Source organism: Bos indicus x Bos taurus, chromosome 2 (genome assembly GCF_003369695.1).
Source record: "Bos indicus x Bos taurus breed Angus x Brahman F1 hybrid chromosome 2, Bos_hybrid_MaternalHap_v2.0, whole genome shotgun sequence".
In the NCBI taxonomy this organism is placed as follows: domain Eukaryota; kingdom Metazoa; phylum Chordata; class Mammalia; order Artiodactyla; family Bovidae; genus Bos; species Bos indicus x Bos taurus.
The window spans coordinates 16,572,161-16,588,687 of NC_040077.1; positions in this window are offsets into that span (position 1 = coordinate 16,572,161).

Sequence of the window (16,527 nt, forward strand, 5' to 3'; positions counted from 1 at the left end):
AATGTCTTCTGATTTCACGACTGCAGACACCATCTGCTGTTATTTTAGAGCCCAAGAAGAGGAAATCTGTCACTACTTCATGTATCACTGCCTTGTCCTGATGAAGGGGCTTGCATATCTCAATGATGCTATGAGCCAAGCCATGTAGGGCCACCCAAGATGGGTGTGTCATAGCAGAGAGTTCTGACAAAACGTGATTCACTGGAGGAGGAAATGGCAAACTACCCCAGTATACTTGCTGTGAGAACCTCATGACCTCTTTAAAAGGATAAAAAGATATGACACCAAAGATGAGTCCCCCAGGTCTGAAGGTGTCCAATATGCTACTGGGGAAGAGCAGAGAACTACTAATAGCCACAGAAAGAAGGAAGCAGCTAGGCCAAAGCAGAAATGACACTTAGCTGTGGATGTGTCTGATGATGAAAGTAAAATCCGATGCTGCAAAGAATCCGATGCTGCAAAGAATAGTATTGCGTAGGAATCTAGAATGTTTAGTCCATGAATCAAGGTAAATTGGATGTGGTCAAGTAGAAAATGGTAAGAATAAACACTGACATCTTAGGAATAAGTGAACTAAAATGGGTATGAATGGGCAAATTTAATTCAGATGACCATTATATCTACTACTGTGGGCAAGAATACCATAGAAGAAATGGAGTAGCCCTCATTATCAACAAAAGAATCCAAAGTGCAGTACTCATGTGCAACCTCAAAAATGACAGAATGATCTCGGTTCATTTTCAAGGCAAGCCATTCAACATCACAGTAATCTAAGTCTATGCCTCTACCAGCAATGCCAAGATGATGAAGTTGATCAGTTCTATGAAGACCTAAAAGACCTCTTAGAACTAACACCAAAAAAGATATTTTATTAATCATTGGGGATTGGAACGCAAAAATAAGAAGTCAAGAGATACCTGGAGTTACAGACAAGTTTGACCTTGGAGAACAAAATAGCCTTTCAGGGCAAAGGCTAACTGAATTCTTCCAAGAGAATGCATTGGTCATAACAAATACCCTTTTACAACAATACAAGAGATAACTTTACACCTGGACATCACCAAATGATTGTAAGATCAATGTACTAAAAATTAACTCATTGATTTAGAATGAAAACCAAAGATGTCCAGGAATGAAAAGAACATGTGCAAAAGTAAGGAAAGTATTATTGCAAACACAATAGATCAAAAAAAAAAAAAGTCCAAGTTAAGGAAATAGGTATCTTTCAGGACAAATTAGAACAAATGAAGTCAAAGTAACAATTAACAAAGAGAATAACATTTTCCCAAACTATAAAAAGGGCTCAGTGTGTTGCATACAACATTGATGAATGGAGCCTCATGCTTAGAAATCACCTGGAAAAAATAATTTCAGGGAGGCAGAGAGGCAAAAGTTTTCCAATGTTCGAGGAAAGTTTATAAACTCATTCTCCTCCAAGACACTGGCCACCAGAAGCGTGAAGCTGTCTATAAAGTTTTGAAGAAAACTGATTGTGTTCTAAGGTTGCTTATGTGCAAAAGACACTGAAAGGCATCCTGAGGCATTAAAAAGCTATCACAATAACCCATCAGCTTTTCTTAAAAGCCAATATGCAGAGATAAAATCTACACAATTGAATGATCAATAAAAATACTTGTTAAGAAAACTAGGATATAAGAGGTCTATGGGAAAACACTGGTATCAGTTAAATATGTGGAATAAAATCTAAATAAAAACATGATAATATGTATCTGATACTTTATTATTCATAGTAAGGTTCAAAAGTGATTTAAATTTTAATAAATTAGATGAATACATGATATAGTTTAGAACCTTTTAGGAAAGTAAAAAGCAACCAATAGAAGAGTTTATCAATTAAATTTTACTGTATAACAAACCACCCTAATGCCTACTGGGCTAAAGCCCCCACCATTTATTTAGCTCATGATTCTGTGGATAAGCAGTTTAGGTTGTGTTCAGCCAGGCAGTTGTTCTGTTCTCAACTGGCCTCACTGATTCATCCAAGTTAAGCTGCCAGGTGGACTGGAAACTAACTAGTTTAGGATAGTCTCTGGTCTCTGCTGGGACAGCTCATCTTTTCTCCATGTCATCATGCTTGTGCCAACATGAAAGCCTAGGGTTTTTCACGTGGAAACAAGAGGAAGTTTCTAAGAGAACAATTCCAAGTATGAAAGGCCCCTTGAGGTCCAGTCCCAGAACATGACTACACTTCCACTGCATTTTTTTTTTTAGTCAAAGAAAATTACAAGTTCAGCCTAGACTTGAGGGATGGAAAATTTGACTCTAACTCCTAATGGCAAATTTTGCAAAATTACACTGCTAAGAGAATGGAGATGAGAGAGAAATAATTATTACCAATTCTGAAACAGTCTACCATAGCCTGATATCTGGCCATACTTATTAACAACCCTCTCACAGGCAAAATATACTCACTTTTCCTGAGACATCCCAAAGTCTAATTACTGCATAATGCTCTAAGTTCAGAATCTTGACATAGCCATCTGATCTGAATGCCATTCCTTTTGACCTAGAGATCTCCAATCTAAAAAGCTAAATTATCTATCTCCAAAAACCCGATCACAATAGTGAAACATACCAGGGTTTCACACAACAGACATTCCCACTCAAAAAAGAGAAAGATAAAAGGTGCACACCATAGTCGTGGTCCACAGAAATTCTGAAATGCAGCAAAACAAATATTTCTAGGTCCCCCCACTCAGAGATAGCTTCCTTGATTAAGGCACAAATCTGATCCTTGAAAGTAGTTTCTCAATAAATGACCCATGACTCTAGCCTCTAGATGTCTTTTCTTTTTAATCCTGCCACATCACCATGAGTATAAGCTTCCTTGATGACATTTGGTCTAGAAGTCTCTTGTCCCCACAGGTGACAGCCAGAAAATCCCCAGAAAAAGAGCTATCTTATGAATATGTGAAGGAGTCCTGTGGAGCCACTGAAGTGCACTCTACATTGATGACTCACTGACTCTGAGTTAAATAAATATTGTTTTGAGACATTTAATTTTAAGCTGGTTTGTTAAACAAAAACTGTAGCCCCCCAGGCTCCTCTGTGTATGGGATTTCCCAGGCAGGAATACTGGAGTAGTTGCCATTTCCTTCTCCAGGGGATCTTCCTGATCCAGGGATCCAACCCACATCTCCTGCATTGCAGGTGGATTCTTTACCACTCAGCTGCCAGAGAAGTCCCTTATATAGGTTATTGTATCCTAAATAAATCAGTTTTATTCATAGTTCAATAATTTATAAATATCTGTTCTTTTATTTTCGTGTATTTGTAATACTACTGTTATACTGTTATATAATATATTGTATATCATAATACTATTGTCCTAATGCTAAAAAAATATAACAGTATATCTACTTCAGGAGATAAAGGAAAGAAAATCATAGTCATTATAAAGAGAGTAAATAAAGTCAAAAAGAAGACAAAAACAAGATGACAGAATATCAAGCATATCATTCATTACATAAAAAATAAATGAGTTAAATCCCTCAGGTAAAAGGCAAATACTCTCATTGGGCTAAAACAAAATTTAACTATATGTGGCTAACAAGAAACATATCTAAAATGATACAATAGAGAATTGTACAGAATAAAATAGTCAAAAAACTACTAGGTAAGCAGAAACAAAAAGAAATCAGGGATTGCATTATTATTATGTAACTAAAGACCCAAACTTTAAGTAGTCTCTTTATTTTTTAGAGAAGATAAGTCAATAATAAATATAAAACTGTTATGAATACTTATTAACATCATCAAAATATATAAATAGTATTACAAATACACAAAAATAAAAGAACAGATATTTATAAATTATTGAACTATGAATAAAACTGATTTATTTAGGATACAATAACCTATATAAGGGACTTCTCTGGCAGCTGAGTGGTAAAGAATCCACCTGCAATGCAGGAGATGTGGGTTGGATCCCTGGGTCAGGAAGATCCCCTGGAGAAGGAAATGGCAACAACTCCAGTATTCCTGCCTGGGAAATTTCATGCACCGAGGCACCTGGAGGGCTTCAGTCAGTTCATGGGGTCCCAAAAAAGTCAGACATGACTTAGCAACTTAAGAAGAAAAAAAAATAATCTCATACAAAGAAAACAAATATATGTTATTCTCAAGCATCCTTTGAACATACTAAAATTTGATCATATAGAAGATAACAAAGAAAACTTCAAGAAAGTCCCAGAAATAAAAAAGTCAAGGGTTCATTTTCTGACCGTAAGCCTGAAAGCCTTAATTCAGGAATCTATGTATGGGCTTCGGAAAATCTATGCAGCTCTTGACACTATCATGTGTTTATGAGCATTTTTCTCAGTATTGAGTGCATAGTTCTCATCAATTTTTCACAAGACTGACAAATGACCCTAATCTCTCATAAAAATGACATTGGGAACTAATAAATACAATCTGAAATAAAAAATTAAAATCCCAGGCACACAAAAGCAGTTCATTTTTAAAAAGAATAAGCATTAGTATTAAATTTAATATGACACAGATACTGTTAAAACTATTGCTTCTATTTAATTAATAGGTGTGTGTAAATGGAATTGCTTTAGGTTTGAAAGTAGACATAAAGTTTCATATTTATTCATCAGCAATTCGTAAATGAAAGCATAGTGCGCCCACAATGCATTCCACAATATGTTCTTGTTCTTTGAATATATTTTTTGTTGAGGTCCTTTAATGGACTGGAACCTGGTGGTCCGGAGTCAACTGATAAGAAAGTAAAGGAGAGAGAAAGAGGCTGATATTCCTTGGTTTACGCAGAAAGCCAATAAAGCCCCTGCAAGGGGCTTGCTCTGTTCACGAAGGCCTCAGGCACGCTCTCAATGGGGTGAAGGTGCAGAGCGCCTTCTCGAGAGGGTCTTAGAAGCCCAGGCAGGAAAGTGCACTCAGAGGGCCTCTGCACTCCAAAGAAATAGCCTGAGAGAGAGAGAGAAAGAAAAAGAAAGAAAGACAGGGGGACCAGAGCTCTGATGGAGCAAAGGTGTTTTAATCAACATTGTGTGGGTGTATATACTGTCTTACAAAGTAGTTATTCTCAGCAAAGACAAAGATTAAAATTCCAGACTTACAAAACATAGGCGATCCATATTAAAGAGAGAGAGAGTTGTAAACAATCACTTTTACCATGTGGTTCACAAGAAGGAAGAGGGTACTTATCACTGTATAGAAAAACTAATGAAGGAAATGCCTCGATTCCTCAGCCCCCGGGAGAGGCTTGACTCTCCTCTTAATTCCTAGTTAATAAGGAACAGAGAATTCCTGACAGATCCAAAACAGTACACAGAAACCCTCCCGTTAAATGCTTCCTGACAATTTTTTATCAGTTAGAACTTTTTCCTGGCAAGGAAAAGAAAATCTAATTCAAAAGGCCTTAAGCAAAAGAGAGTTTAATGATAATGAAATTGGAACTTGTAGGGATAGGTTTATCTTGATGCAGAAGCTCAAAGCATGTCACCAAGACCTCGGAAATTTCCATCTCTACTTCCTGGTCTATCTGCAGACAAGTTCCTCTGTTATAAAAGCTAGAGCATGGAGGATACCAGAAATTTACATAATCTTAGCTCTATCCCTCTATCTCAAGAGTCTCCAGAAATTCTCAAGAATTTGGCCCTGATGGCATCACCCGGGCATCCCTGAACTAATCAGTGAGGGAAGGGAAGAGTGGGACCTGATCAGCCACACCTGACTCACAGCTTACCCCTAACCCTTCACAAACCCCACTTCCTGAGAATGAGTGATGTGTGGATCCCAAGTTTAAAAATAGAGTATTACCTAAAACAGCTGAATAAATGGCAGAAAAAGAATAAATCGTGCTAGGAATATCATATGTGTATTTTACTGAATATAAGAACTTCACATTTACATGTTTAATGTCCATCCTTTTAATTCTTCCTCTTTTTTAATAAAACAGGGCTATTAAAATTGATAGAACTTGCTGTCAAAATCAAATACTGGTAAATGCCTATTCCTTTTTCTCAAGTCTCTGTATTTTAAAAATTAATAAAAATTATACAGTTACTGGAAACTAGTAGTTTCAAGTTATTAGGGTTCATCATGAAGTAAAACTATATGTGCACATCACTAATCATCAGGGAAATGAAAATCAAAACTACAGTGAGATATTACCTCATACTTGTTATAACGGCTATTATCAAAAAGACAAGAAACAAGTGCTGGCAAGGATAGAGAGAAAAGGGAACTTCACTGTTGATGGAAATGTAATTTGATGCAGCTACCATGGAAAACAGTATGGAGGCTTCACAAAAATTGGAACTCAAACTATCCTATGACCAGCAATTCCACTCCTGGGTATATATCCAAAGAAAAAGAAAACACTCATTCAAGAAGGTATATGCACATCCATGTTCACTGAAGCATTATTTAGAATAGCCAAGACATGGAAAGTGTCTACCAATGGATGAATGGATAAAGAAACCATGATACACACACACACACATGTATACATTCACAAGAAAATACTATTCAGCCATTAAAAATAATGAAATCGTTTGTGATAACGTGGATGGATCGTGACAGTGTTATGCTAAGTAAAATAAGTTAGTAAGTCAAATAGATAAAGATGAATACCATATGATCTCACTTGTATGCAGAATCTTAGAAAGATAAAAAATGAACAAACAAATGAAAACAAGCTCATAGATATAGAGAACAGATTAAGGGCTGTCAGTAGTAGGGATGGGAAGTAGACAAAATGGATGAAGGAGATCAAAAGATAAACTTATAGCTAAAAGTAAATAAGTCTTAAGGATATAATGTACAGCATGTTGACTACAGTTAATAATACAGTACTGCATATTTGAAAGTTGTTAAGAGAGTAGATAGGGCTTCCCTGGTGGCTCAGATGGTAAAAGAATCTATCTGGAATGCGGGAGACTTGGGTTCAATCCCTGGGATGGGAAGATCCTTCGAGTGAAGGCATGGCAAACCACTCCAGTATTCTTGCCTGGAGAATTCCCAAGGACAGAGGAGCCCGGTAGGCTACAGTCCATGGAGTCACAAAGAGTTGGACACGACTGAGTGAATAAGTGTATCACAGCACAAGAGAGATCAATCTTAAAGGCTCTTATCACAAGAAAAAAATGCAACCATCTATGGTGACAGATGTTAACTAGACTTATTGTGCTAATCATTTTGCAATATATACAAATATCAAATCATTATATTACACACTTGAAACTAATATAATGTCATATGTCAATTATTCCTTAATAAAAATTAGAATTTAAGAAAACACAGTCTGCCTCAGCTGTTCCATTTATATGAGTATACCTAAGAGAATTGCTAATAATAAATAAGGATGCCCATGGTTACTTTGGGCAAAAAATTGAAAACAGTATAAATATCCACTAACCACAGAATACACAGATTGTGGCTTATTCATTACATAGATTTTGAAATTAAAAAAGAATCTATTTTTATATCATGAATAAATCTTGAAAACACTGTTGAATGAAGATATCAAAAAAAAAAAACAAGAGCTATCTATATTTGCATTATCTCATACTTAACATGTTGAAAATAGATTCAAATAAATGCCCTATTTGTAGGGATTTAACTAAACCTTGAACTCTTTTGATGTTTATCATTAATGTTTCATACATTTCAGCAAAATCAAATCAGATTAATGCACTGTTCATACTCTCAGAACATACTGGGATTTAAAACTAATTGAATTCTTTGCTTGCAAAGATATTCTCTTATTTATAACTAGAATTACAATGTACAGAAACTCAGTATGGATAATTAATGGGAGATAAAAGACTCTTTTTTAAAAAAAGTTCAATGAAGTGGAAATGTCATATAAAAGAAAGGCAAGCTATGAGAATAAAAAAAGAAATCTAGCACACTGAGAAAAGACAAGGGACCAAAAATTGTTCAAAGAATGTCTAAGCGCTTAACCTCCCTGACCTCAGCATAGCGGAGAAGAAAATAAAACTTATTTAACATTTCTTGAGCTTCAGGATGTATTGTAGGTTGAAGGAACACAAGATAAATTATTTAGACTGTTTCAACGGAGATTGGCAAAAATCCCAACCTGTCATAAACGGGGTTTAAAAAGCTTGATACGCCGTAAATAATTTATAGTTTCTAAACCAGAAAAGTTCTAAATTTGAAGCCCTGCATTGAATAGAAGACTCTATATAACCACAGTGCATTCATCTCCTTTCAGGAGCTGACTGGAACACTTTACAAAAAGGTCACTATCATAAAGAAAAGCACAGTATCCCATCTCTTGTTTCCTATTTTCAGAAATTCAAGCCAAATACAGAATATTTAGGATGTATATCATAGCAATTTTTAAATAAACAAGAACAGCAATCTCTTTATTTTTATAGGAGAACCAGATAAATTCCACATTTACCCCAGTTCCATATCATAAAGTATACCACAATACAATGTGTCTTTAAAGTGAACCAATAATTATAAACCTCTTGGGAAGAAATGTGAATGTAGAATAATTTTTAAATTTTTATAAGATTTTTTTTTATTTTTTACACTTGCTTGCCCACAACTAATTTGACACAATTTTTAACAACTTGCCTTTATCAAATGTACCCAAAGTATTCAATTAGATTCATGCAGAAGTTTCTCTTTCTTTCCACATTCATGATTCATTGGTTTACAAAATAACTCACTTAGATTACATGATAATAATAACAAATATAACTGAGAAACAGGTTTGAAAACAAGACATTTCATCTTTTAGAAGCATGCAACACATCAGGACCCCTGGTGAGAGCTGATCTGATTTGGCATAGCCATGGAATCTCATGATCATCAGTCAAAATGTTCTGCAAAGGAAATAGAGGGCATTGGTCAATCTGACAAATGTATTAAATGTAAGTCAGATAAGAACACTTCCACAGTACAATAAGCAAAACAGTTACTATCTGTGGAGTGTGCACTAAGGACCTTGGCTCTATGCCAAATACTTCACCCACCATCTATCTGATTTAAACATTTTATCAGACCGAAGTCAAAAATAGTCAACAGGGACAAAGTATTTCTTTGTGATTAACACTGCTTTTTATGAACTATCTCATTAAATCTCCAGAAAACAATGAAGAGTGACTATTATTATCCTTTTTTTCCATATGAAGAAAACGAAGCTTAGAGCACTTAGTAATTTGCCCAAATTCATACAGCTGGTGTCTATGGAATCAGAATTTTAACTCAATCTGATGTCAAAGTCAAAGTTTTAAACGTATGTGCTATGCTGCCAGAATTCACTGTTAAAGATCAAAAGAGGCAAGGGCTCACAAAGTGAGATCAGAGACCTTCTATATTGAGATTTAAGGTTGCAAGTCCTACTGATAACGGTCTCTCCATCCCTAGTCCGAGTGTGCTTGTCAGCGTTATGGGTGATTCTGTGGTGTACTGGGAGATAAAAGGACCTGTGGGTACTTGGGAAGTAATTGAAATTTGCAATTTGTACGATCCTTGGGAATGTTTTTCTCTCTGAGAGAGATCTTTTTAAGACAATGCTTGATTCTTGCGGCTTGAGGAATGCTAAGAACTATAAAAATTTCCTAATATTCTGCCAGCAAATATCCTGTATGGTAGGATATAGGGTTAGGGACAAGGATAGGAAATGGGTCCTGATTAGCTAACAATTATTAAGTTTTGATTACAATTATTACTGTGGTTTTATTATTACTATTGGCTTTCCCTGTGGCTCAGCTGGTAAAGCATCCACCTGCAATGCGGGAGACCTGGCTTCAACCCCTGTGTTGGGAAGATCCCCTGGAGAAGGGAAAGGCCACCCACTCCAGTATTCTGGCTTGGAGAATTCCATGGACTGGATAGTTCATGGGATCGCAGAGTCGGACATGACTGAGCAACTTTCACTTCACTTCACTTCACTTATTACCACTACTATTGTCCCCATTACCACTCTGGGGTCTTTATTCATGCCATCTCTTCCTTACTCTTAATCCCTGAAATTTCCTGTTACTTAGGGTATAGCCTGTTCCAACCCAGGGCATTTTCCTGACCGTGCTAACTCATCACAATTGTTCCTGGATGTGAATTCTTATAGCAGTTACTGTCCCATCACTTTCTACATTGCTGGCTGTTTTTATGCACACTTGACTTATCTTTACTTATACAAAGATTATACATTTATTTGAGAACTACACTATGTCTTACATGTCTCATCAACCTCAGTATCTTCCTTGAGAGAGACATTCAACCAAAATATATTGATTTCCTTCTTAAAGGAAACACAACCACCACCCAGCAGAACTGAGAAATCGATTGGCTTCAGATTCCTTCCTACTCACTATTGTGACCCGCATACCAACTCGTGGCAAACAGGTAAGGAATGGGGGTCAGCTTGTTCACTGGAATGACAGGATTTCACTCTGAAGTCCTGAGAGAACAAATGTCAGTTTCTCCATTCTTAAACACAAACAACTAATCCGAAAATGAATAAACAGAAGAAAGTTAGCCTTGACTGTTTTCTAATTTATTAGTGCTGGAGACCTTTCAACAAGTATGGATTAGGAAGTCCGTAGCCTGTTTATGAGACAGCCTTCTTATTACTGAAGTGCCCCTGTCTGCAAAACACAGTATCAATATACCAAGCTTCAAACATGTTTGCTTAATTTTCTGGTTAGTATCAGAATATAGGCCTTATTTCTTGCATTCACCCTCACTGAACAACATATAAAAGATTACCAAAAAAGAAAGGTTCTACTTTTATTTTATAAAATTTGACTCATTATGACACTTAAAAAAAAATTCTAGAGTACTGTTAAAGCCAATTTCAAATTATTTAAAATAGAATTAAGCTAATAAGTTTCTGCTATATGTCCCTTTTCCCCTTACCTAGGACCTTGATATTTAAATGAAAGAGTTTTAAGAATTACCTTTTTAAAATAAATATTTTACTACATTGTTCTTATTCTAAAGATTAGAATAAGATGGCAAAAGATTGCTAGGATATCTTAGTTTTTGTATAATGGCAAATAAGTTTCCCCTTCTTTTAAAAACTCCAAGATACATTGAAGTTTTCTGAATAATTGGCTAAGCAATGAAATATGCTGGAAAAAGAAAACAAGAATTACACCATGGAAAGTGTAATCACCAAGAGGAAGAATGGATAAGAGCAACCCATTTTCATGCATACAAACGATACAAATGTTTAAGACAGCCATTTTGGTGGTAAACCTGTTTTCAAAACAAATATATTTTAACTATTATCCTTAATTAAGAAAAATTAAACTTTTCATTGAAAAATATGCACGGAGAATACTCTTGAGTTATTTCTGAGAAGTGCTGAGTAAAAAGACTCACACAGCTCATCTTTGAGTCAATCTCAATAACCTCCTCACACACCTATCAGCCAATCGTCAGCAAGCCTGCTCTCTGCCTATGTCCATATCACCTGTACCCATTTCTCCCCATCTCCACTGCCTCTTCCCTATTTCCAGTTACTATCATACTGGACTAATAACAATGCTTCTTTTCACATTTTTTTTCCTCCTTATTTGTTGGTGTTTATATTTTCTTTTTTATATTTAATGAACTTTTTTATATTTAAATGAACTCTATTTTTAAAATTTATATCATGAACATATATTATTTAATAGACTTTATATTTATTATCTAAATCTACTATACATTATGAAATATAGATTTAGCACTGGATGAGGACTTTTATATCACCTTCACTTAACCACTTCACGAATATTGTCAAATCCAGTGGTCAATTCTCAGGTTTCATCTTATTTGATCTGTTAGCATTTGACCCTCATTCTTCCTTGAAATATTTTTCATTTGATTTCCACCAAAGTCTTCCTGATTTTCCTCTTACTTCCCTGGCTGCCTTGTCTCATACTCCTTTACTGTGCCCTCCTCTGCTTCCTAACCTTCACAGTACCCCAGGACTCAATCCTTGACTGCTTCCTAACTCCCTAAGTCTCATAGTTTTAACACCTGATGCCTCCTAAATGTAAATCTCCTGTCCAGACCTCTCCCCTGAAAATGCCCCTCATATAGCCATCTCTCTACCCATCCTCCACACTTAGAAGTTCAGGCACCCCAAACTCTCCACATTCAATACTGAACTCCTACTCCCTTGAAAACTAGCTCCTCTCCTTAACTCTTTGCCATCCAAACTGACAGTAAACTGTCATTTACTTTCAAAATATATCCAGAATCTGGGACATGCTTTTTTTTTTTACTACCTTGATTATTATCATTCCAATCCAAGCCAATATCTTTTCTTGATTACTGATGATCCTCCTAATAGTACACATTTTTAAATGTTAGGTTAGACTCACAATAAAAACTAGAAATCTACTCTTCCAATTATTAACTGCCATACCAGAGAGTCAATTGCTTTTGGTCCTTCCAATTTTTCCTTCTGGTATTTGTTGCCACATTTTAAAACGATGTACTTCTTCTTTGTCAGCTTTAGATATCTACTTGCTAGAAGAAAATTATTTTAATCCTTTATAATACTACATATTTCTATTCCCTGTGCCACATTATATATACATTTATATACATGATGTATGTATATATAATTTGGGGTACAAACAAATACTGTGTTTATGCTACTGTGATTTTATAAACCTTATCCATAACTGGCAACATTGTAAATTATGATGATGTGTCTTTTCATGAATACTTTGTTTATCCTGAACAAGTTTACTCATCTTCATCAGTGGATATCTGCACTAATTAGTCTCTAAACTCACAACCCAAAATGTGAATTTCCCTTCAACAAATTCAAATGTGGTGATCAGGCGGTCTCTGCGTTTCCTCCTGTCTTTCTTGGAGAGATTACTCCTGAAGCCTTTTGCTTAGCACTTACCCAGACCGGTTGTTCTCTAGGCTGGCAGCACTGGTTTTCTATGACTTTCATTCAGGGAATTCTTTTAGCTTCTTATCAATGTTGGAACCCTTGTTTCCAGGACCCATGTCATCTTTCTGGTTTACACCTTTGTTTGTTTGGGTGAAATTTTCCTTGCAAATTTCTAAGAAAGACTGCATCAGAGGCTTTTTTTTTTTTTTTTTTTTTTTGAGATCCTGCTGCTACTACTAAGTCGCTTCAGTCGTGTCCGACTCTGTGCGACCCCAGAGACGGCAGCCCACCAGGCTCCCCCGTCCATGGGATTCCCCAGGCAAGAACACTGGAGTGGGTTGCCATTTCCTTCTCCAATGCATGAAAGTGAACAGTGAAAGTGAAGTTGCTCAGTCGTCTCCAACTCGTAGCGACCCCATGGACTGCAGCCCAGCAGGCTCCTCCGTCCATGGATTTTCCAGGCAAGAGTACTGGAGTGGAGTGCCATTGCCTTCTCCATTTTGAGATCCTACCTTCAGAAATATCTTTATTCTACCTTCACAGTTGATTGATAGTTTAACTGAATAGAGAATTCCAAGAAATGTCCTGTCTCTGTTTTTGCTCTACTTTCCAGAAATTTCTCAATCTTTCTAATACTCATAATAATTTTTAAAATCTTCTGTTCCAACTTCTTTTCCAAGGTCTCTTTTTTATTCTCCAAATATACTTTTATTTCTAGTATCCCTTTCTTTTTGAAGAGATGAAATATCTTTTGTGGCAGTCATTACTAGTCGAGTGATACTTGATTCCTCCCTTGTTGCAGACACAAGACTGCTCTTTCCTGCCCCTTGAAGTTAGCAAGCTGTAGGTCTTACTTTGACAAATAACTTGGGAGAAAATGACTCATCATTTCTAGATGAAAGTATTTAAATAACATGATCAAATCTCCAGCCTCTCTTCCTTATTATGGTAGAATGTGTATTGGTAGTGGCAGCAAGGACTGATATGAAGACCAAAGCAGCTTGAAATAGTAGGCCAATAAATAGAAAATAGCTACCCTGGGGAAAAGTGTGGGCCTGCAGCAGATATTACATGAGCATAAAAAAAAGCTTAGTTGTATTTAGGCACCCAGATTTGGGGATTGGTTGTTACCACAATGCATATATTTGGTACCACAAGTGGGGCACTGCTATAACAATGAACATCTAATATGGTATGTTGGCTTAGTGGTTGGATAGCAGGTAGAGAAGAAGTTGATCTCAGAGGCAATAAAGATGATTCTTGCCATGTAGTTGCAAATATTTGTACAACTACGAACTGGGAGACAGATTGTATTATCACTGATAATATTTTTCCTACCTCTGCCTGTAGTTCCAAAGGCAGCAGTAGAAAAAAGAGAATTGAATTTTGTGATAGACTTCTGTGAACAGTATTTGACAAGTTATTGCATGAAACAGTTGAGATCAGAAGAGAACTGTCCAGCTTTCAAGTAGGAATGAAACAGATAAAAGAAAATGAGTCCAGAAATGTGAAGACATGTTACATTAGGAGAGATAACTGATTGTCAAACATAGACAAATATAAAATTGAGAAAGTCTTAAAATAAGGAAAGCTCATTGAAATTCAATTTAAGCAAGGATTAAAGTGAGAATATAGTTGTAATAACCATTAGCAAAGCCTCTGAGTAGTTTAAATGTTCTCAGGTCACCCAGTAAATTCTTTCAATTAGATAAAAAGTGTAAGAAGATGCTAAATGGTGTCTCTCACTAAAATCTAATCAACACAAAATCTTGAGCTGCTAAATTTCCTGAGAGATGAATGCTCCAATTTCCTGCATGGAGAGAATAAGCCTGTCTAGGAGTAATCTCAGATGAGGGAGGAACGAAGAGAGCTGGAAGCTTTACCATTCAAAAAAAAAGAAAACCATTTTCATTTAGTCTCACTGTTCTTCAAGATGACACTCAAAGCTCCAGAGAATAAGCGTCCATTCTCCTGCTCAGTACTTATAGTGTAGCTAAAGTCCTCTCTTATTCCATGATTGCTGTTATTGTTGTTTTTCTGAATTCACTGCTTTTTGTTCCTTCTCTATCATTTTAACGGAGTTACAGGAGGGAAAAAAGGTAAACATAAGTGTAAAATCTATGATATTTAGCTGGAAAGTAATACTACAATCCCCCTTACTTGATCTCCCTACTTCTCTCCAGTGTTCTGTAAATCATTCTCAGTACTACAGCCAGAATGACCTTTTAAAACATAATATGTGTTTCCTTATATTAAACCCTCTAATGGATTTCTATTGCATTAGAATAAAATTCAACCCCCTAATCATAGTCCACAAGTCCACACATGATCTGAGCCATATGTCTTGGCCCCTAATTCTCTATGTTTAAGTCACTCTAGATTTTTGTATGTCCCTTGAATATACCAAGATAATTTCTATCTTAGGGCCTTTTATTTGCTGATCTTATAGGAATTTTCTGTTTCTAAGTTTGTAGAAGGCCAGTTGTTTTCATTTATTTTTCAGCTCAAATATGACCTCTGCAGAAATGTTCCTAACTATATAGTACTCAGTCTACAACTGCCTGACTCATCCCAGTCCCAGTCTCTAGGTATCCCATCCCCTTCTTTTGTTTTTTCATGGTATTTATAATTCTGTTAATGATCCCATTACTATATGTTCCACATGCACTACTTGTGTCTATCTCTAGTCAAACCATTTCCAAAAGAATATGAATTTAAGAAACCTCATTTGTCTCATCCATCATTAACTTACCTAATAAGGAATATTATCTGGCAAGATTAAACAGCCAGTGCATTTTTAAATGAACAAGTACATGACTGAGCACATCATTTCTACTTGTTGTTGCTCAATCGTGAAGTCATGTCCAATTCTCTTGCAACCCATGGACTGTAGCACACCAGGCTCTTCTGTCCTTCCCTGTCTCCAGGAGTTTGCTCAAATTCATTTCCATTGAGTCAGTGATACTATCTAATCATCTCTTCCTCTGCCACCCTCTTCTCTGTTTGTTTCAGTCTTTCCCAGCATCAGGGTCTTTTCCAACGAGTCAGCTCTTAGTATCACGTGGCCAAAATGTTGGCCCTTCAGCTTTAGCAACAGTCCTTCCAGTGAATATTCAGGGTTGATTTCCTTTAGAATTGACTGGTTTGATCTCCTTGCAGTCCAAGGGACTCTCAAGAGTCTTCTCTAACACCACAATTCGAAGACATCAATTCTTTGGTGTTCAGCCTTCATTATGGTCCAACTCTCACATTTACACATAATTCCCGGAAAAACCATAGCTTTAACTGCATGGGCCTTTGTCAGCAAAGTGATATCTTCCAACAGTTAAAAAAAAGGAAACTCTTCTCAACTCATTTATTTAGGTCACTCGCTATAAAGCAAAATTTAATGGGCAATACAAGTTAGGAAAGCTAATCTCTAATGAGCTTCGATGCAAGTTCCATAAGCAAATCTAACTTAGCAATAAATAAAGGGTAATATATAATATTATATAAATTATATAATATATATTATTATATAATATATATTATTATATTATATAAATTATATAATATAATAATAAGTCAAATCTAACTTAGCAATAAAGGGTAATATATAATATTATATAAATTATATATTTATATAAATTATAAATATTATAAATTATATATTATATAAA